The sequence below is a fragment of the Rhinopithecus roxellana genome, chromosome 3, assembly GCF_007565055.1.
Source record: "Rhinopithecus roxellana isolate Shanxi Qingling chromosome 3, ASM756505v1, whole genome shotgun sequence".
In the NCBI taxonomy this organism is placed as follows: domain Eukaryota; kingdom Metazoa; phylum Chordata; class Mammalia; order Primates; family Cercopithecidae; genus Rhinopithecus; species Rhinopithecus roxellana.
Window position 1 is genome coordinate 54127612 of NC_044551.1, and position 23141 is coordinate 54150752.

The 23141-nt window shown below is 41.9% G+C and overlaps 1 pseudogene; it reads right to left on the bottom strand.

Moving 5' to 3' along the window:
* Nucleotides 1-1636: 1636 nt before the first annotated feature.
* On the bottom strand, nt 1637-11646 carry LOC115896351 (annotated as a pseudogene).
* Nucleotides 11647-23141: the final 11495 nt, after the last annotated feature.

Sequence of the window (23141 nt, forward strand, 5' to 3'; positions counted from 1 at the left end):
AAAAGAGCCAACCACTCAGCTGGTTCTGACCTTCTCTCAGACATTAGTGCCATTTCCTGCTATTTCCATGCTTTTCAACATAGATGAGGCGTCTAACATTCTCATGTTTTTCTTTCCTGCTTGCACTTACTTCAGGTGTTTGTTTTTTACAATGAGGAGCGGAAATAACTTAGACATATGAAAACATGAAAGCTGTTGTATGCCCTCCTATCTTATCTTTTCATTTCTGTGTCTCTGGCTATCTTTTTGGGCTGTGTAGTTCGGTAAGCCCCTATTCAAGTCAGAATGGGCTAAGTTATGCCGCAGTAACAAACAACCATACAATTATAGTGTTTTAAAATAACAAAGACTTTATTCACACTACAGGTGCATAATGAGAGAATAGGATCCACCCCACATGTCTTCAGTGTAGACCCAGGTTATCAGGAACACTGCTGTGCACTATAGCAGAGAGAAAGAGAGCTCTGGAGAGTCTTGGATTGGTCAAGTGCTGTGGCCCAGAAATGATACATATCACCTCTGCTTCCATCTCATTGCTGACATCATGCACATCATCCGTCCAACAAGGATTACACCAAGGCAAACAGACAAGACTCCAGTGGATGCCTGAAACTGCTGATAGTACCAAACCTTATGTTTTTCCCATCTGACAACTGAGATGGCTACTAACTGGCTAATGAGTGGGCATCTAAAGCATGGAGACATTGGACAAAGAGAGGATTCATATCCCTGGTGGGACAGACTGGGAAGATCAGAGACTTCATTGCAATACTCAGAATGGCTCACAATTTAAACTTATGAAGTGTTTATTTCTGGGATTTTCCATTAAATATATATATTTTTTCATGATTGAGATTTTATTGGTTGAGGATCAGTACAGACATTTCAATTTGTACACAATTCTTAACATATGTAATGAAATTCTAAAAAGCCATGTATTGTAATTCTTTTTTAAAGTTATTCCAGTGACTTTCCAACGTAAAATTTGGAAGCAAATTTTCCTTAAGAGGCTATCAAGTACCAGTATCTTCACATGTTGGTCGGCTGTTACATATGGCCCACCAGGTCACAACTGAATAGCATGCGCACTACATATTCAAATCTGTAATCTTTCACAGCACAGTAACAAAGTTATCAGGAAAACAGGACTACCACAACCAAAGATGTTACAGAGTGCACACAATTCTGACAGGGAGCACCATGATCAAGGAGTAGTTTTCTTTAGGAAACAATTCTACTAAAAAACATGAGAATAGAAGTAAAATAAAATGTTTAAGACATTAAATGCAGGACTGACTCCATATTGCCATTTAATCTGCTTTGTATTCTAGGATATAAAAACTAACCCCCCATCTATGGAATGTTAAGCTGACACCCGAGACAGTCGAAGCCTCCCATAATTCAATATCCCACACTATTTTCTAGTTGTACCAAAAAATAAACAACCAGCAAATGATTTCACCTCTTAAAAAAGAGCATTTACACTTAAAAAATGGGATGAGGTGGGATTCCCTCCTTCTTAAAATGTTTCTAGAGCTACTAAAAAACTTGAATTTACAAAATAGTTGATAAAAATATTCCTCTGGATTGTACAAGAAGGGAGACAGGGACCACTGATAAGACATGGTGTATGGTATTAATCAGACTTGGCTTCTTTCTCTCCTGCTTCATCAGAGGCTGGACTCTCCTCAGTTTTCGTTTCCCCGTTTTCTGCGGTAAATCTTCTTTAGTTTCTTGGTTAGCCACTTCGGCCTGTTTTCCCTTTGCTCCCCTTTTCCCTTTTGTTTGCACTTTTTTGTCTGAAGAGTTATCCTTCACTGCTGCCTTTTTCAGCTTCACTTCCACTTTTGCAGGAGATTTAGCTGACAACTGCGCCAATCTCCTCTTGGGCTCTTCCTTGGCGGCCCCTTCAGCGGAGCTGACCTGCGGGGACAAGGAGACGCGTGAATCTCCATTTAATATTTTTAGACCTCGGTTGACTGCCATTTACTATGGGTAACAGCCCTGACAAATGAAACCTCAGATAAGGGGATTACTGTGCAGGGCTGTCCGCATCTACAGTGGGGGATTGCTGGAAATGCTTGATGAACAGCATGAATGGAGATCACATGCCCTCAACCAAAACAATGGAGACATCTTTTTCTGTCTTACAAAGAAGGCCTCTTGCGTCTTCTCTCACATTACCTAATAAATCCTCACAGTACCTCCAAACCTTGGATTAGGCATATTTTTCTCAAATATTAAGGCTCAGTGATAAATTCATTAGTTTTCTATTTCTGCATTAGAAAATACCCCAAACATAGTGACTTCAAATAGCATACATCTATTATCAAAGAGCTTCCCCAGATGGGAAGTCTGGGTATGAGCTAGGTGGGCGTTCTGCTCAGGGTCTCACTTAGCTGGAATCAAGGGTCAGCCAGGGCTGCAAGGCCCTCAGAGGCTTCCCATCCTTTGCTGGTCTCACTGGTCCTTGGCAGAATTCAGTTGCTTTGGGTTGTTGGAGTGAAGTCCCAGCTTCTTGCTGGTCGTTGTTTGGGGACTACTCTGGGTTCTGGGGGTGCCCTCAGATTCTTGCTACATGTCCTGTATTAGCAGTTCACAACATGACTGTCTGCCTTTCCAACATGAGCAGGAGAAATCTCTCTCACTTCAGATATCTGAACTCTTGTAAGGTCTCCCTGATTAGGTTAGGCCCACCTGGCATAATCTGTCTTTTTATTATCTCAAAGTTAACTACTTAGGGCTGTTAATTACATCTGTTTATACCTTCTGCCATTCATCATGACCTATTGATATAGAGAGTGATATTCCATTATATCCATAAGTGCCTTCACACTCAAGGGAAGGGAATTATTCAGGGCATATACACCAGGGGGTGAGAATCTTGGGGGCCATCTTAATAATTTTTCCCACATAGAGACACAGAAGGGCCACTGCGGTTAGAAGCCAGTCTTGAAAGTTGATTGAATTGGTGTGTTTGGGACCATCTTACTAGCTGGCTTTATAGAAAAACTTGTTGGAGTGTTCAATTAATTAATTAAAAGACAGAGAGAGAGAGGAGAAAGCTGGTATGAAACGGTTTGATTTGGTGCTGCAGGTAGAGAGGGCCATGAGGGCAGTGAGGAGCCACATATGAGTCAGATCAGCTTCCAAGTGCCAAATTTCCAGTGTATGCCCAAGTGCCACACTGTCTCTTTAACAATGATATATGTGGCATTCTTAGTTGGCCCATGATAGTGTATCTGATTGTATCTCCCTTTTGATTTCTTTTTAAGTTTTACTTCTGAAAACAACACTATTATTTTTGCATGATTCTCTTCTTTCTGGAGTGAACATTTGTTGTTCTGCTTCTTGCCCAACTGCTTAAGATGGCTCATTATTCTATAATATGTGCAGTATTGCCCAGAAGTAATTTTCCTTTTATTTTTGTCCACAAGGTGGAAAATTAAGGATGAAATACAACTTTATTTTTCCTTTTCCCAGAAAAGGTGACAAGGTAGTTTTTTCTGCCTGTTTTTCTATTAGCAGTGAAATATTATTTTGGCTATAACAGTTGACTACTTCATCCTATTTTGGCAAAATAGGATGTAGAGAGACTCTACTTTTTTATCCATTCCAATGTGACAGAGAATTTCAAGAACTATAGTAGTAAAGAACTACTTTTCTTCTTTTATAGATCTTTTCTTCTGTTTACCTTTCACATCATTTTATGACGAATACCTAAGATGAACTAATTTTATGAGAAGGTGTAAATTTTTTTTAGCTAAGGAATATTTAAAGAATCCGTAGAGTCCTGGAGCAGTCATTTAGTATTTATTCAACACAAATTCTTGAATAAGTACTATGAATATAGCACTGCCCCAGCCACTTGAGACATTTAAGAAAGATCTGGTTTCTGCCTCAAAGAGAATAGTTGGTGGAAAGCACATCAGTTCAGCATCAGACAGACCGGGGTTTGAATCCTTGTTCTGCTACCCGCTGGATGTAAATCTCATGCATATTCCGTATTTCCCTACTTCTCAGTTTCCTGTCTGTAAAATGGGTGTTTTGAACTCTGTTTACTTATATTGTGAATATTAAAAGACTCCAGTAAGATAAAAAATGTATTACATCATGACCAAGTTAGGATCATATGAGAAATGGATGAATCATTTAATATTAAAAATTCCATAAATATAATCCACCCATTAACCAATCATTAGAGAAAAACCATGTGATCATCTCAGTAGATACAGAAAACACATTTGAAAAAATGATGTGGTTTGGCTTTGTGTCCCCACACAAATCTCATCTCGAGTTGTAATCCCTTTGTGTTAAGGGAGGGATCTGAAGTCCCCACATGCCGAGGGAGGGAAGTGATTGGATTACGGAGGCAGTTTCCCCCATGCTGTTCTCGTGATAGTGAGTGAGTTCTCACAAGATGCGACGCTTTTAAAAGTGGCGGTTTTTCCTGTGCTCACACTCACTCTGTCCTGCCCCCTTGTGAAGAATGTACCTGCTTCCCCTTTTGCCTTCTGCCATGACTGTAAGTTTCCTGAGGCCTCCCCAGCAATTCAGAACTGTGGGCCAATTAAAACTGTTTCCATTATAAATTACCCAGTCTTGGGTATGTCTTTATAGCAGTGTGAAAACAAACTAATACAAAAAAACTTCAAAATATTTAATCATGATTAAAAAGAAAACTCTTAGCCAACTCTTATGAGCTTCCTTATGAGATAAAGTACCTACCAAAAACCTGGAGTAAATGTCTTTATTAATGATGAAATGTTAGAAGCATCCATTTAAAATCAGTCCTTAGATAATAATGGTCATCTGTCACCAGTTCTTTATTTAACATTATACAGGACTTACACAGCAAGACATGAAAAAGAAAGAAAACTGTAAGAATTGAAAAGCAAGAAACATGACTCCTAATATTTATGGAGGATATGACCACCTACAAAAGAACCCAATGCATCCTATATACCAAGAATTGGGGCTTAAAAGAGAGGTTTTTAGGCTGGTTTAATATATGATTAGTATGTAAAAACAAACAGTTGGAAAAACATGTATTAAAAGGTTTTTATTTATAAAGAATCTAGAAATTAATATAACCGAGAATTTGTCAGGTCTATATGGAAAAATGTATAAAATGCTTTTCAAATCCTTACTCAATTTGTATTCCACAGTCAATAATTATAACCACTCAGATTATAGGCATATGCTCAAATCCTTTGCATTTTTCCTGCTTTAACATTATGGTCTGACTAAACCGAATTCATGGTTCTATCCAACACTTCCTCTAACCTATATACTTGCACCTGCGCAACTGGATGTGCTGGAATACAATAACACAAATTTGCTGACTGGTTTTACTTTAAATTCAGATTGCCAATCTCAGTTGAGCCCTATGAAAGCCCTGCAATTATAATATCTTCTTTTGGTTCACCCTTGCTTCCCTTCTCTTAGACAAGTGTCTTCAAAATGGATAAATGACCATAGAATCACCCTATGATCCAGAAATTTCACTTCTGGGTATATATCCAAAAGAATTAAAAGCAGAGGCTTAAATAAATATGTATTTGTATACATCATGTTCACAGAAGCATTATTCAAATTGCCAAAAAGTGGAAACAGCCCAAATATCCATGGATAGATGGAAAAATAAAATCACACACACACACACACACACACACACACACACACACACGAATATTATTCAGCTTTTAAAAGGAGTGATAGTCTGATACATACTACAGCATGGATGAATCTTGAAGACACTACACTAATTGAAATAAGCCAGTCACAAAAAAACAAATATTGTGTGAGGTACCTAGGATAGTTAGTTTCACAGAGACAAAATGATAACACTGGTTGCTAATGGCTGGGGAGTTGTTTAATGGAAACAGAGTTTCCATTTGGGATGATGAAAAAGTTCTGGAGATGTGTAGCAGTCATGGGGGCACCACAATGTAAATGCACTTAATGCCACTGAATTGCACTTCAAAATGGCTAAAAAACATTTTATGTTTTTTATGTTATATATATATATATATATATATATATATATATATATATGTTTAATTACAATTTTAATCAAATGATACATGAAGAATTTCTAAGAGACACGTTGGCAAGGATGCTTTTAAGGGAGTCACTTTGCAAATTTACACTTTCCCCAAATTACCTTGCCTGAGAACATCTGGAATTTAGGAGTCTCCTTTCACAATTGCTCTTCTCTTTTTATGAAAATAGGAAAAATACATTTTTCTTATCTGTTATGAATCTTAGTATGCTCCATGGCCAAGTGCATAAGGAATTAGATACAGAAACCATCTGAAATATTGGTATTTGTGTTAAGAAAACAAATGAGTATTATTGGGGAATATAATTATTGCAGCTCAGTTTCCTATTCTTTGCTTTTCATTAAACTGAACAAGAACTAATTACATTGTCAGTTGATAGATCATTAAAAATAATTTTTCATAATAGATATAAAAATATTTGTAAAAACACTTTTTGGAAATAATATTTGTGATTTATGCTACATAACTCAGAAGAGTTTCAAAAATTCCATAACTTTGCTTTAACAAAAGTCGTTCTCTTCCCAGCTGGTTATATAAATGAAATTACATCTTTTGCAATGATTTAAATTTATAATGAAAAATTTTAGTTGCCACTTAAAAAATATATGAGGAAATATCATTTTTCGAAATTATTTTAGGAGGTATGAAAGCAAAAAAAGTTTGATGATTGCTAAACTAGCGGACTGCTTCACATTATTTCCTCTCTTCGCAAAACACCAACTTCTCCCAGATTCTGTTAGCTGATGACCTTGCTTTTTGTTGCACTGAGAAAATGGACACAATCAAAAATGAACCTCCTTACCACAAACCACTCATCATATCTACACACCCACAAGCATCTGTACACACACACTCCACCATCTCATCCCTCCTGTTTGTAGAGATGACCTCTCCAAGCTGTTAACTCAACCCAAGCCCTTTCCTTATGCTCCAGGCACCACCCCTCCTTGTTTGTTCCAGGGCATTGCCCAGCAATTCACTTCTCTTCTGCATCATCCAATTTTTGCCTTTATACTGGATCATTCCTATTAATATACAAACAGGGTGTTATTTCCTCTCATCTTAAAAACAACAAAGCCTGTCTTGATTTACTTTTCCTTCAATTGACCACCCATGTCCCTCATCTCTTTATATGTAATTTTACAATTTATAGCAGAATTCCTTGAAAGAGTTGTCTATTCTCAAGTCTTTAATTCCTCTCTCAGACCCACTTCAGTGAAGTCCCCCTCCCACTACCATTGCTCTTGTCAAGGTCAACAATGATCTCTGCTTTGCTGTGTCCAGTGGTCAGTTCTTAGGCCTCATCTTCCTGGACCTATCCAGGTCCTAGCAGGTGATACATTTAATGCTCTCTCTGTGTAATCATTTTTTTCTTTGGCTTCCCAGACACCATACCTTCCTGGAGTTGCTTCTTATCAGTCTCCTTTGCTGCTTCCTCCGTGCCTATCCAGCTTCTAGAAACTGGACTAATCCAGAGTTTAGTCCCAGACCTCTGCAAGATCTTTTCCATCTGCATGCCTTCTCTAGTCATCTCACCGAGTCTCCTGGCTATAAATCCCAGCAATACCAGCTTCTCTGCTTGCTCCAGGTAATGCCTCTTTCCCTCCGGATAGATTCTCCACCTTTCTCTGCCCTGGTCTCTACCCGGCAGGTTGGCTGGTATGTACTTTATCTGCAGGCCTCTGTGCCTTCTGGATTCTGGCTGGTTGTAACTAATGGTGAGTGGTTGCAAGATATTAAGGGGAAAGAGAAGAGTGATATTGAGCCTTTTTTCCCTCAGCCCCAACTGTGTGAAGACATTCAACCAAAGATAATGTCTCTCATGGACCTCCTTGGTTTTTATTATTATTATTATTATTATTATTATTATTATTATTAAATATAGGGTCTCACTCTGTTGCCCAGGCTGGGGTGCAGTGGCATGATCGTAGCTCATTGCATCCCTGACCTCTTAGGCTCAAGTGATCATTCTGTTTTAGCCTCCCTGGTAGCTGGGATTACAGACTTGAGCCACCATGTCTGGGTAAAGTATCTGTCTTGATCCAGTTCTCCACCTCCAAGTTCCTGTAACCCCTATCTCCCTTGTTCTTTGATATTTCAAGTAGAGCACTGGTGTTCTACCAGCTCTTGTGTTCCCTGTACCCCCACCTGTAAAAACAGTTCCTTTGTAAATAAACCCTCCTTAAATGTTCCTACTTTGAGTATTCCACTGTTTTCTGTGGCAATCCTGAGTGATACATCCAAATGTCTAGCATCATTTGGAGCCACCCTTCTGAACTCCAGTCTTCTCCATCCAGCAGGCTACAGGACACCACTTCTGAGATGTCTCATAGAAACCTCAAACATCATGTCCAATATTGAGCTCCTTGCATTACCTCCAGCCTGATCTGCCTCCCTTCTTCCCATCTCAGCAAAGGCAACAACATCCTTCCTGTGGTTCAGGCATGTCTCTAGGACTAATCAGTCTTTATCGTTTCTCACACCTCACACGGTCCATCAGCAAATCCTGTCAGAGCTGCTGTGGTTTGGAGATGTTTTTCTCTTCCAAACCTCATGTTGAAATTTTTTGATCCCCAGTGTTGGAGGTGGGGCCCAATGGGAGACGTTTGGGTCATGGGGATGCATCCCTCCTGAATAGATTAGTGCCCTAATGGAGTTAATACCTTAATAGAGTCTAATAGACTTCTTACTCCATTACTTCCCACGGAGCTGGTTGCTAAAGAGCCTGGCACCTCCCCACTCTCTCCTGCCTCCTCACTCACCCTGTGGTCCCTACACAGACTGGCTCCTCTTGGCCTTCTGCCTCAATTGGAAGCAGCCTGAGGCTCCCACCAGATGCAGATGCCCAATCTTGAATTTTCCAGCCATCAGAATCATGAGTCAAATAAACTGTTTTTCCTTTATAAATTACCCAGCCTCAGGTATTCCTTTATAACAACACAGTGCTTCTTTTCACTGGCCACTGCTCACCACCCCATTGCCACTATGTTGGTCCAAGCCAACATCAGTCTTCTCTGGATGAAATGGGCAAAAGCCTTGAATAAGCTTTCAGAGAAGCAGAAACACAAATGACCAATGTTCACAATACGTTTAATCTCATTAATATCAGAAAAATTCAAGTTCAAATTTGCAATGTAAATTGCTAGATTTAAAAAAATCATAAGTGTCATAAAACAAAGTGTGAGTGAGGATATGGAGCAAACGGAACCCTAACGCCTGCTGGTAGAAATGCCAATTGTACCATCATGGAGAAGACAATTTGGATTACCCCCAAATGTGAACTTCCCCATGTGTACCAGGAGACCTATTTTGGAATGTTTACAGCAGCATTGTTTATCATAATAGCAAAAGCAAACAACCCCTCTCAAAGAAACACAATTTTGAGAAGCTAGAAAGAACTCAGATGTCCATTGACTGAATGAGTAATTGAACTCATGAATATGAATAAATTATGGTATATTCATACTATATAGTTTATGGCAGTGAAAATGAACGAAGCACAGCTGCACGCTGGCTTTCTCTTCAGTCCTGCTGGCCCGTGTCGCTCACGCCATACAGCTCAGCTCCAGAGTGGATCCAATAACATGGTCCATCCAGTGCCAGTGTGGGCTTTCAGTGCGGGCCCAGCTCCCTTCCACTTAAACGCCACCTCTGACTCATCCTGCTTCTGGTCTTATCCACCAGATAGTCACTGGACCTCACCTCCAACGCAGGCTGTGTGTGTGTGTGTGTGTGTGTGTGAGAGAGAGAGAGAGAGAGAGAGTGAGAGAGAAAGAGAGAGGTGATTCTTGAGGAGAGGAGAGAGAAGATTCCAGAACAGTGTTATGATTCTGTTAGGAAGAGGAAAGAGAGAGTGGATGCTGGATATGCCTGCACGCAGCCACTACCCACTACTGCTGGTTTGTTTCTGTGTCTTCTATCATACTGTAAACTCCTTAAGGGGAGAAACCATGTCAATCATCTCTGCATTCACCTACCACAGTGCCTGGCACATGCCAAGCATTCAAGAAATATTGAACAGAAGCATAGCATAAGAGAGACCTAACTGGTCAGACCTATGGAAACAGACCTAACTGAAACAGAAACCAGGTCAAGAGCCTCTTGCCAGAACCAACACGCTACTTGGGAAAGCTGCTATCGAAAGATAAGGAAATGGGTGGATGACAAATTAGGAAGTAGAGGCAGTTTAAGGGCTACTCTGAGTGGCAAAACAAAAGCATAGTGGTCAGGGACAATGACCGCCCCTGGGGAAGGGAGCTAAGTTGGCAAGGCTGTGACCACCACTGCCTTTTAATGAAATCTTCAGAAGTAACCCCATAGCAAGGTGATATTTTCCTGATCTTAAAAGAAGCACAGCAGGAGTTTTTGTTCTCCAGCCGCCAAGGCGTGGAACATGGTTTGCCATCCAACTGGAACAGCATTTTTGGCAGCAGTGCCTTTCGGTAGCTTTTCCCAGCTTGCCCCCCGCATAAGCCAGCCACTGCTGAGGCAGGCTGCGGTGGCACCACGATGCAGATGCACCAGGCCTCCTGGGCTCACCCACTTGCCCCTGTGTTCCAAATCAGCCCAGTGTTAATGCTTCATACCCCCATGGTGATGACTCGTTTACAACCCCTGTGTCTGAGAAGGTGCCAGAGAACTCAGAGAAGAGAAGCTCAAAATTGTCCTGACTTACAGTCAAAACACTAAGATCTGGCCAGTGTATGCAAGTATCTCAGGACCAGAATCGACCCTCCTCCCGCGCTTCACATCAGGGTCATCACATGTGGTTACGCATGTGGTTGCACCGAAGCTCTGGCTGTGGTATAGGGGGCACTGAATCCAGACTGCACTCTGCTCACTAAGCTTGTGGGTGGGGTGCTTCCTCCATCTGCCTGGAAGATGGGGCTCTTTTCTTCTCCTAGATGTTTCTGCTTGCCAAGCCAGGGCTGCATCTGCCTAGAGGGGCCCTCTCATCTAACTGGTACAGAGGCACAGTGTTCCCTTCCCATCCTGTCCCTAGGACAGACCCAGAAGCCTTGGGCTGATTTGAACTTGCTTTTTGTTCCAACAGGAAGTATGCAAGTATGCAAGAACCAGCAGCTTTCTTACTGGCAGTGAGACCATCCGAGATGCTTGTCCTCCTTGATCCTGTTCTCTGCCAACTTCCCATTCCCCTTCCTGCAGATGGGCCGTGATCCTGGCCTATCTTCCCAGCCTTGCTCATGGTTATCTCTGTCTTCCTGGTTGCTGTCTGTCTGCAGAGCATCCTCTGACCCATTGATCACCCTGCTGGTGGGGGCCGTGACTGCTCTCAACCTGCCCCCTGGCTCCTCGCCAGGCTGATTCCTGGCTCATGGCTTAGCCCTGGACTTCCGCTTGTTTGTGCCTAGGCTCCTGCCTGATTACTGACGCCATCCCTGAATGCTGCTGGCCCGGGCTTTTAGTCTTGACTCTGGGCTTCAGAACTTATAGACATAGCACTGACAGCAACTTCTGATCTGGACAGGAAAGGGTTGTTTTCCATGGATGGAGTGTATCTGTCCACCCCAATTAGACATCTTGGAGCAGCCAGGCCCAGCCCACTGAGCGTGCTACACATGCCCCTGTTTACAGATGGCCTCCTGGACCCTCTTTCTCTTCCAGCACTCACTCCCCACCCTGTTCTTCTGGTCAGCAACCAGAGTTCATTCCACTGGTGTCTGTAACTCTGTTAATCTTTCTAGATTTCAGATGATCTTTCTCAGCATTGTTTAAGCAATTTGCTCACAGACTCCATCATAATATCCTTTATAGCTTTACCCAGCTTCTAAGATCCTCCCAACCTGTGTCTCCCCAAGGAGCCACCCTCTCTCCTCTCCTTCCTCCCTCTCACACACAGCCTGCTTTGGGAGTGGGGTCCAGACACCATTTAGTTCTGGGCAGAAGCAGGGTGAGTCAGAAGCTGAGTTTAAGAGGAAGGGAGACAGGCTGCCCTGAAAGTGCGCATTGTTGTTGGAACGAGTTGCTGTTCCCATTCTGGAGCTGAGCTGCACGGTGTGTCTGGACATGAACAACATGGGCCAGCAGGGTGACAGAAAGCCAGGATTGCAGAGGAATAAGAGACTAGACATTATGGACTAAATGTGTGTGTTCCTCCCCCCAAATCAATATGTTAAAGTCCTAACCCCCCAAGTGATGGTGTTGGAAGATGGGGCCTTTGGGAGGTGATTAGAATTAGATGAGTGTGGGATCCTAATGGTGGGAGTGGAGGCCTCATAAGAAGAGGAAGAGTCTCTCTCCTCATGTGTGAGTGTGTGTGTAGGGGTGTGTGAGAGTGTGTGACTGTGTATATGTTTGTGTGGGTGTACATGTGACAGTGTATGTGTGTACATGGTTGTGAGTGTGTGGGCATGTGTGTGTGAGTGTATGTGTGAGAGTATGTGTGTGTATGTGTGTGTGAGTGTGTGTATGTGTGAGTGTGTGTATATGTGAGTGTGAGTATGTGTGAGAGTATGTGAGTGTGTGTGAGTGTATGTGTGTGTATGTGTGTGTGAGTGTATGTGTGTGTGTTTGTGTGTGTGTGCATATGTTAGTGTGAGTGTGTGTGTATGTGAGTGTGTGCATATGTGAGTGTGAGTATGTGTGTGCCCCATGCACCAAGGAAAGGCCATGTGAGGACACTGTAAGGAGGAAGCCATTTGCAAACCAAGGAGAAGTTTCCTCAACAGGCACCAACCCTGCTGGTACTTTGATCTTGGACTTTACAGCTTCTAGAACTGTAAGAAAATCAATGCTTAAGCCATCCAGTGTATGGTATTTTGTTACGGCAGCCTGAGCTGACTAAGACACTGGAGGAGATAATCCTGTCAAAAGCCTGGGAGAAAACATACTTTGAAAAATGAGCTTGGAAGTCATCGTACCTCCTGCTCCCTTCCCCTGCCCCCAGCCCCACTTCTGCCTGGGATCTTCGAAGAACCCAGTTCCCTTTTCCCCCATAATTCATTCTGTCCACCTACTCATTCCGGCACACTTTTTGACCTGATTTCCATGGCTCAGCTCCAAAGTGCTTGCCTTAGTCCCCTGGGCTGCAGGAACCCACTCTGTACTACTCCTTTGCTCCCACCCGACCCTCTCCCAAGAGACAGTTTTGGCATTCAGACTCTGCTCACCTGCACCTGGCTCCAGTGAAGCACGAATGCAGTGAGGGCAGCAGTCCTTTCTTTACCCTCCACAGCACCTAACGTGATTTGGGACGTGTGTCATGACTAATCAATGTTCATTAATTGATTGATGAATAGATTGATTATAAGCACATTTTCCATTACACTTTATAATGTGGTATTTTTCTAAGTATGCTATAAGGACCTGTTGTACCAGAATCTCATTGAATGTCTTCTAAAATGCAGATCTTGGACCCCACCACACCCCTTGCAAACCAGAATTTGTGAGAAGACAGCTCTGGCATTTGTGTTGTGGTGGATGAAAGATGGTTACAAATTCTTTGACATTTTCCCCATCTAGAGGTGGGATCTATTTCTCTGCCCCTTGAAATGCCTATGGCTGCTCTGATCAATGGAACGATGCAATGCCAATTCCAGAGCTAGCATAGGTCTCTGGGAGCCCTGGGCCATGAGAGCAATGTGATGAGACCCTAAGACCATGTGGAGACAGAGGAAAACATGACTGAGCTAGCTTTACAATCACCCTCTAATTTTCCAGTCATGTAGGTGAAATTATCTTGGACTCTCCAGACAAGACCAGCCACCAGCTGAATACCAGTGGGTGACCCCAGTCAATCACATGGAACAGAAGAATCACTCAGCTGAGCCCTGCCAGAATTCTTGGCCCACAAAATCCTGAAATGCAATTAAATGGTGGTTGTTTTAAGCCCCTAAATTTTAAGGTGATTTGTTAAATAGTGATAAACAACAAGAATATGCAGGTGTCACAAATTCTCCAGGTTATACATTTGTATCCTAGAATGTAGGAGTCATTGCTATAAAAGGATCTGACATTAATGAGTAAAATTTTATGTTAAAGAATAGAAAGGATAATTCATTTCATAATGTGTTGTCTGCATATCTTAGGGGAAGGAAGATGTGGTAAAACAAAATCTCACAATTTATGTTGTTGGTACTCATTTTATTGGACAGCAGGCCCGATCTGCTCATAGCATAAACAAGAGAGGGCCTCCAGCTCTCCTGAACTTTTCTAGACAATCCAGTTGCCACAGACAGTGTTAATAAACAGTGTCACCCCAATGGAATAAAATTTAGCTTTGGATTTAAAATGTAGTGAGCCCTGAAAACATTTGGTTTGGACATGTTTCCTTAGTCTATGCTTCCAGGCCAAAACTAAGATGATTTTTTTTTCTGGTTTGTCTCTTGGGAGTATATTTTAAGACTAAGCTTGTGGTTTTTTTTAAGGTTTTATAATGAAACCTTTAGGTTTGTGAGTCACATGACTGACCACTACTTTTGCCGTAGTTTTGGACAAAAATCATGGACCCTACAAGCCCCATTGGGATTAGTGATTTTTGTTTTGATTTCTCAACAAAGCAGTTTGGACAAATCTGAGAGATTTTTCCAGACTCAGCAGAGATCTGTGTGAAACTCAGCATCTTCCTTGGATGCTTCAGCTCAGCTTCCGTGGGTTTGGATGGACCCAGTGCTTAAAATGGAACTCTAAAAGCATAAAACCACATGAGCCAAAAATATTTTCCAAAATGAGTTTAACTAAGCTGAAGCTGCTGGGATGTGTGCCCTCTCTGTGCAGACAAGCAAATGTGTCCCTTGCAACTTGATCTCCAACTTGCCTTCAAGCACATGGCATCTGCAGTGTCACCTGCTGAGTAAAGCTGTCCCTTAGAACTGAACTCAGTCCTCTTTAGACACTCATCAGAGGTGCTAGCATGTTTCTAAACACTTGATAATTTAAGTTGGGCAAGAAATTCACCTCACCGTTTATTTTTATTTTGTTCGTCTGAATAACAAAGTGCCCATATGGTGGTATCACTTGAGGATAGCTGACAAATAAACATTATCATCCTTCGAGCCAGTGGTTCTCAAACAGCGGGCCTGGTAATGGCAGGGCTGCTTCAACACTGCTTAGGGCTCTGGTTACAAATACAGATTCCCAGGTAGCCCCGCCAAATGGGAATTTCTGGGTGGGAGCCCAGGAATCTTTGTTTTTAATGAGTTTCTCAGATGATTGTACACATCCAAGTTTAGGAAACACTTTTGTGTTTAAAAAACACTTCTGCTTCTGGCTGAGATGAAGTTACAGGGACTGGATTTATCCTCCTGCCTGACACAACTGAAAAACTGGGCAAAATGTGTGAAAGAATGGTTTTTAGACCAGGGACATCAAGAGCTCAGCGTGGTGATCTCTGCAAGGGAAACAAATGAGGTGGACCATAGGATAGCCCCAGCTCACTGTCTGAGGAGTTTCTGGCCTGCAATGCAGAGCATGGTGACCTCCCTGAGTCCAGGGGATAGAGCTGGGAGTCCTGGAAGCCACAGTGGCTAAAGGAGAGCTGTACACTGCTTGCTGTATGACAAAATCTCTTTATCAAAAGAGATGATTAGGCCTGGCGTGGAGGCTCATGCTAGTAATCCCAGCACTTTGGGAGGACGAGGCAAGTGGATTGTTTGAGCCCAGGAGTTCGAGACCAGTCTGGGAAACATAGTGAAACCCCATCTCTACAAAAATTAGCAGGGCATGGTGGCACGAGCCTGTAATCCCAGGTGCTCAGGTGACTGAGGTGGAAGGATTGCTTGAGCCCGGGAGGTTGTGGCTGCAGTGAGCTGAGATCATACCATTGCACTGCATCCTGGGCGACAGAGATGATTAGAAGGCAATGGTATTTTGCTCTCCAAATGATTTGTCTTCATTTCATAGAACAGTCATCCCACGGTAGGGACCTGGCTGCTGAATTACTAGAGGCCTGTCCTTCCAATGTTCTGTGGGAATATTCTGTGGCTTTGGGAGAGGTGTGAGAGGTATGCAGCTGCTAACATGGACTAAGGCCAAGCAAAGAACGAGTTTACTACATGCCCTTGTCTGTGTTTTTAAGGTAGAGATATTGACATGTTGAGATGTGCAGAATATTTCTGTGGGAAACATAGTGAAGTGTTGTGTTAGTTACCTCTGAGGAACAGGCCTGACTGCCTGGGATGTAGTGAAAGATTATTTTTACTGTATACTTTCTGTACTGTTTAAATATCTTGCAATGCACATGTATTTCTTTTTCAATAAAAAAGCTAGTTAAAATAAAGTATTAAAATAAATAAATCACCTTAAGGATTTCATTAAATTTTTAATAAAATTTCATTTCATTTCCACAAACTCACTCATTATATAACTCTAGGAAATATCTACAATGTAAAGCAATTGTTATAATACTCATCTATGTGATGATTTATTCTATATGTCATTCACAATTTAGTTTATCTTTTATTCATCTGGCATATATATAACACTACACAAAAAATGACAACACATTGCATCATTATTGTGTTTCAAATTGTTCAAAAAACAGGTTATTGTCTTTGTTGCCTATTCATTTACAAAATATGAGTTTAAAAGTGTTTGATTGTTTTGGAGATCTGGCCCAGTCCTACACAATGCCCAGCATCAATTATCTGGCTGCATACACATTCCTGCTGTCTCTGAAATCTACAAAATTACTCTATTTGAGACTCTTAAGCGTCAGAAAAATAAGGTATTTCTAAGGCCTTCTTTGTCTCTATGTCTAGGTGCATATAAGACAGAGAAAAGCTTCTGGGTGGAATAAATGTCCATGCCTCAGGCCATGGCCAGCACCCCAACGTGCTAACACAGAGACCCAGGGTGAGGGCAGCTCTTCCTAAGGGGATACTGTACTGCACTTGCCACTGTGTTTTGTGTTCTTTTCTTAAAGTCAGCATACACATGTTTTTGTTGTTTGGCAAAAAAGATGAGCTCTATGAATTATCTAAAACTTTTAGATTTTGGAAATTTAAAGAGTTAAGAGGCCCAAAGAATAGGTTTAATCAAAGAACCAAAGTCAAATAAAATGATTCTGGGAATCTAAACAACAGAAATCATTTCCATTCTTCCAAGCTGCTGATATCCCATCATGTCTTCCCTATGCATGGATGCCCACCACTAGGACAAAAAAAGCAAGTTCCTTCTCTCCTAAATTATATCTCAAAAACAGTGGGAAAGGGAGGAAAATATGGATATGCTTGTGTATGCTTGTATCGGCATGAATCCTGGGATGATACACAAGAAGCTAATGATGTACTTACCTTCAGGGAGAGGGGGCTGGGGAAGAGGCCGGGCCAGAGCAGATGGGGACAGACTTCTCAACATATACATTTTTATATTGTGTTGATATTACCACATGTTAATGCATCACCTAGTTTTATTTTTATTTTTTAAAGACAAGTTCTGTCGCCTAGGTTCTAGTGCAGTGGCTCAATCCATAGCTCACTGCAGTCTCAAACTCCTGGGCTCAAGCGATCCTCCCACCTTAGCCTCTCAAACAGCTAGGACTACAGTCATGTACCACCGTGCTTGGCTAAATTTTTTATTTTTTGTAGAGACAGGGTCTCTCTATATAGCCGAGGCTGATCTCAAATTCCTGGCCTCAAGCAATCCTCCTACTTCAGCCTCCCAAAGTGCTGGGATTACAGGCATGACTCCTTGTGCCATTTTTAACATTAAAGTTAAAAAATATTTCTCAAAGTTTATCTCTTTTCATAAAACCTTTATATAATAAGCCTGTGCCTGGGTCGAATGGACTGAAGTTGCACAAACTGACTAAAAACTACAGGAAGCTGGAGCCTAACCCTGTCTCCCTCCTGTTATCAATTTGAATGAAAAGGGATCTCAAGAAATTGTCATTTCTTACACAGCCAACAGACGCATGAAAAAATGCTCATGATCACTGGTCATCAGAGAAATGCAAATCAAAACCACAATGAGATACCATCTCACACCAGTTAGAATGGCAATCATTAAAAAATCAGGAAACAACAGGTGCTGGAGAGGATGTGGAGAAATAGGAACACATTTACACTGTTGGTGGGAGTGTAAACTAGTTCAGCCATTGTGGAAGACAGTGTGGTGATTCCTCAAGGATCTAGAACTGGAAATACATTTGCCCCAGCCATCCCATTACTGGGGATATACCCAAAGGATTATAAGTCATGCTGCTATAAAGACACATGCACACGTATGTTTATTGCGGCACTATTCACAATAGCAAAGACTTGGAACCAACCCAAATGTCCATCAATGATAGATTGAATTAAGAAAATGTGACACATACACACCATGGAATATTATGCAGCCACAAAAAAGGATGAGTTCATGTCCTTTGTAGGGACACGGATGAAGCTGGAAACCATCATTCTGAGCAAACTATTGCAAGGACAGAAAAGCAAACAATGCATGTTCTCGCTCATAGGTGGGAATTGAACAATGAGAACACTTGGACACAGGAAGGGGAACATCACACACTGGGGCCTGTTGTGGGTGGAGGGAGGGGGGATGGATAGCATTAGGAGAAATACCTAATGTTAATGACGAGTTAATGGGTGCAGCACACCAACATGGCACATGTATACATATGTAACAAACCTGCACATTGTGCACATGTACCCTAGAACTTAAAGTATAATAAATAAATATCAGACACCAATTAAAAAAAAGAAATTGTCTAATTGACTGATTTCTTTTGGCTGCCACTTTTCACAATCTTATGTCAGATGAATCTCTAGGTTCTTAGAACATTTTGAAAACTAAGAGACAAAATTCTACTCTGTGTAGCTTTTCCTTTTACAGGCATTTTGGGCACTTCACTACAGAATAACCTGTGTACACATTAGGAAAACAGAGGTGAACTAAACAAAGAGGAGCTAAAATGTCTAAGAGATTGTGTGTGTGTGTGTGTGTGTGTGTGTGTGTGTGTGTGTGTGTGTGTGTGCAGGGGCTGGGGAACATTGGGAAGAGGGTAAAGAAGGACTGGAGGTATTTCCCAGTGTAAACATTAGAGGTTTAATTTTTGCAAAGCAGCTTTTCTGGTGAAATATTGCTGACTGTATTTGGAAGTTGATAATATAATTCAGTTCTCCTCTGGGCATTGTGGGTACCCTATTATTTTCTTGGTTGAAATGCCTTCTCCCCACCCCAGAATAGTAGAGAAAAACTGAATAATTTCATATTGGACACTTTCCTTTTGGGGAATGATTTAAGCACTACCATATGTCTTCTTATTTTGTCCTTCTTCCGTCTCTCATGAACCACTGGGCTTTGAAAATTCACATAGAAAACAAACACAAAGAAACACTGGAGAAGTGTGTGTGTGTGTGTGTGTGTGTGTGTGTGTGTGTGTGTGTGTTTAAAATCACTCTGGTGATTCCTCAATCACTGGGCCATGGTAATTATCCAGGAAGGGGTTTGAAGATATGCTCCACTGAAGGGGAGTGATAACAACCTTTAGAAACTGCTCAAGCCCTAGGAGCTAAAATCAGCCTGATGGTGGCTGCACAAGATGGGAAGAAATCATCATTGAAACTAGACCCAAGGAAGAGCAATGAAGTGTGTTTGCCATCAGCCACCAGCATCAGAACACTTCAGGCCCAGGTAGCAGGCGTTTTACCTGCGATGAATAGCTTGCTCTGAGGCACTCCTGTTGAGTTGGTGTCTCTTTCCCAGTATTGTGTGGTGTTATCGCCCCACGTTCACAATGGGCTGTCAGATTTGCCAGAGCAAAGGCCGATTTCTGAAGCATCCTAATCAGCCTAGAAATAATAGTCCAATTACCTGATTTTTTACACAGTTCTTTACCTTTTCCCAGCACCAAGGAGTTGTGTAGCTAACATTATTCACATCAAACAACTGTGGAGGTTAAAGTTATCTCAGATTTGGAGCCATATAATTTACTTAAAAGGTGCAGTGATTTTTAAAGTCCATTTAAAGGACTCGGCAAACCGATTATTCAGAAGGCCTCTTGTCTCTGAAAGCTGATTAAATCATATAAATTATCAAGACACTTATTTCAAAGATACTGAGAAAATCAGAGTGTTTTTAGAAGGTGCCTGCGGCCCCAGCATGCCTTCACATCCTCTCAAGAAGAAGGGTCCCCGTCTCCTCAGCTGAATCAAGATGGGCTGGTGACAGTGAAGGATGGTAGAAGTGTCGCTGGTGTGACTTCCAGTGCTGGGCTAGAAAAGGCCACGCTGCTTCTGCTTTGCTGTCTTTGGCCGCTTACTCTGGGGGAAGCCAGTCAGCATGTAAGAAGCCCAGCTCCATCGAGAACGCGACATTGGGAAGCCCTTCTGGTCACAGCCCCACTGAGCCTCCAGAGCAGCCGGCATCCCCTCCCAGCCATGTGGATGGGCATCTTGGGCACGCAGCCCGTGTGAGCCATCAGGTGATTGCAGTCTCGTCAATATCTGACAACAGCTTCATGAAAAACCACATGTGGCAAGGGAGTAGCCAAGCCCTTCTTGAGTTCATGACCCGCAAAATCATCTTTTTAAAAAATTAACCAATTGGTTTTTGGTTTACACCACTCCATTTTGGGGGCACTTGTCCCACAGTGCCAATGGCAAAGAACTTTCTCTCCTTAGATCTTCTGATCATTCCAGCTGCCCACTTTCACTTCTGGGTCTTTATATCATGGGTGCTTGTATCCATTTTTCCTTGGGTTTATCTTTTCACACACAGACACACAGACACATACACAGCTGCACATGGACAGCCACCCGCATGTACACAAAATCCATCACTTGGCTCAGTTTTACTCCCTGGGTCACTTAGTTCTACCCTCATTTTTCAGCTGAGAAGACCTGGGTCTAGAGATTAAGTTTCTCACCCAAGGTCACTTGGCTAAGTAGTGGCACAGCTGAAAGCACACCCAGGTCTTCTGATGCCTAGTCCAGTCTTTTTCTCATTTAATTACTTTAATTTCCCACTGACCTCATAAAATATAATGGATCAGTTCTTTTCTAGTTCAGAGACCATAAACTCTGAAAGTGCCAAACAAGATCCTGGGTGCAGTCCCTCCTTTGGCCCCCTAGGAGTGTCCAGTGGACTCCAGGTAGCTGCCTGCAGGTCTGTCTGATTGGGGAGAGGAGGCGAGTGAAGAAAGGAAAAAGGGAAGTGCCAGAAGGACCTAGCCTACTCCCTGCCTTCTTCCTCCTAGGCCTGCATTCTGAAGGCACCACACTAATTATGGTTAGAGTGCAGGCGGGGATTCCCGAATGTGATGGAAAAATGCCAAACTCCTCCTTCAAGCTTCTATGTGGGACACTTCTAAAAGCAAAAGTATTTTAAAATGGCACATTGCATATTTTGGAATCAAGCTTTAAAAAGATGAGTGATTGGGACAAAAGACTGAGAAATTCTCTGGTAACCAGGACTGGGGCTGCTTAACTGTGGGCAGTGTGTATCTGTGTGCTTTATCTGCCGCTCAAAGGCCTAGGCAGGCTGTCATTAATACATTCTCAGCCGCCCACTGCCCCAGAGTTGCCCCAATTTTTCTAAGCCCTACAGCATTGTCATTCCGTGTGTCTGGCGAGGGAATAAGAGCCAATGAATAAGAAGGCCACCCCCCCCCCCCACCCCGTAATGCTAGATTTCTATTCCCTTCAACTATCCTGCCCACAGTCAGATCTCCCTCCTCCACCCCCCACCTACCACCATTCTCCTACACCAAAGAATGAAGGATGATTACAAGTCTTTTACAGGAGGTGTGGTTTAGTTCAATATGTACTGTTGGTTCTGCAAATATGCTGGTGGGAGGTTGACTATGCATGTTATGTGCCATATGCCACCCTGTTGGCTGGCATGCAGTGGGAAGCCTGAAAAGCAAGGGCAGAGAAATGGATATTCTTTCTGCTTTTGAAGCACAGGCTTTAATAATAATAATTTTAAAAACAAGAGTTTTTGAGAAAAAAATTCACATAACTACAGTTGTGTTAATTCTTCGTGGATTCCTTACACCAGGCACAATTTGCCTCTCAAAAAAGCAGCAGCAGATTAAATCTACCTCTTCAGAGCCATAAAATCATGTTCAACTAGATATACCTCACTTTGTGTGCTTGATATATTCTGGAAAAGTTATGTGTAAATTGAATTTTGCAAATCTTGTCATATTTCAGATAATTCTCAAGGTGCTTTCAATTTAAATTGGTTCCATTTTGTAAAGCAAATAATAACTTTGTAATGCAAATAGTTACTCCCTAGCTTATTTGTTTTGTAAGTTTGGGCTCTTGTATTTACACGTTTTTTTTTTCCTAAAAGCAAGGTACGTCTATAGATAAGAGTAGACAGTAGGACTTTAATTTATAAGTAATACAATGTAAAAATATAAAATATAAACAAAAATCATTTTAGAAATGTGATCTAGCAATTTAGATGTTTGCTTTTTAGAACTTTAATGTAAGAACTTATGCCTGTCCCAAACGTAGACCTTGTAGCATCACAGAGAAGTGCACAGTAGACTTTTCTTAAGGCAGTCTGGCAACACATAGCAAAATATGGAATCTAATTGTGAAAAGATAAACGTACCAAAAAGTTCATTGCAGCATTGTTTACAATAACAAAATATTGGAAGGAACCTAAACATAATCAATAGAGAGATCATTTAAATAAAAATATTATTTTAGGCCCGGCGCAGTGGCTTATGCTTGTAACCCCAGCACTTTGGGAGGCCAAGGTAGGCAGATCACTTGAGGTCAAGAGTTTGAGACCAGCCTGGCCAACATGGTAAAACCTGGTCTCCACTAAAAATACAAAAATTAGGCCAGTGTGGTGGCACACACCTGTAATCCCAACTACTCAGGAGGCTGAGGCAGGAGAATCACTTGAACCCAGGAGGCGGAGGTTGCAGTGAGCCGAGATCACGCCACTGCACTCCAGCCTGGGTGACAGAATGAGACGCTGTCTCAAAAAGCAAACAAACAAACAAAAACAAACAGAACCAAAAACATTATTTTACTCTCATGCAATAAAATATTATGCTGCTATTTAAAAGGGTAAGGTGATAAAGAACCACTAAAAGGGTAAGGTGATAAAGAATCACAATGAGATAATCATTTTTTGCCTACCAGATTGGCATTT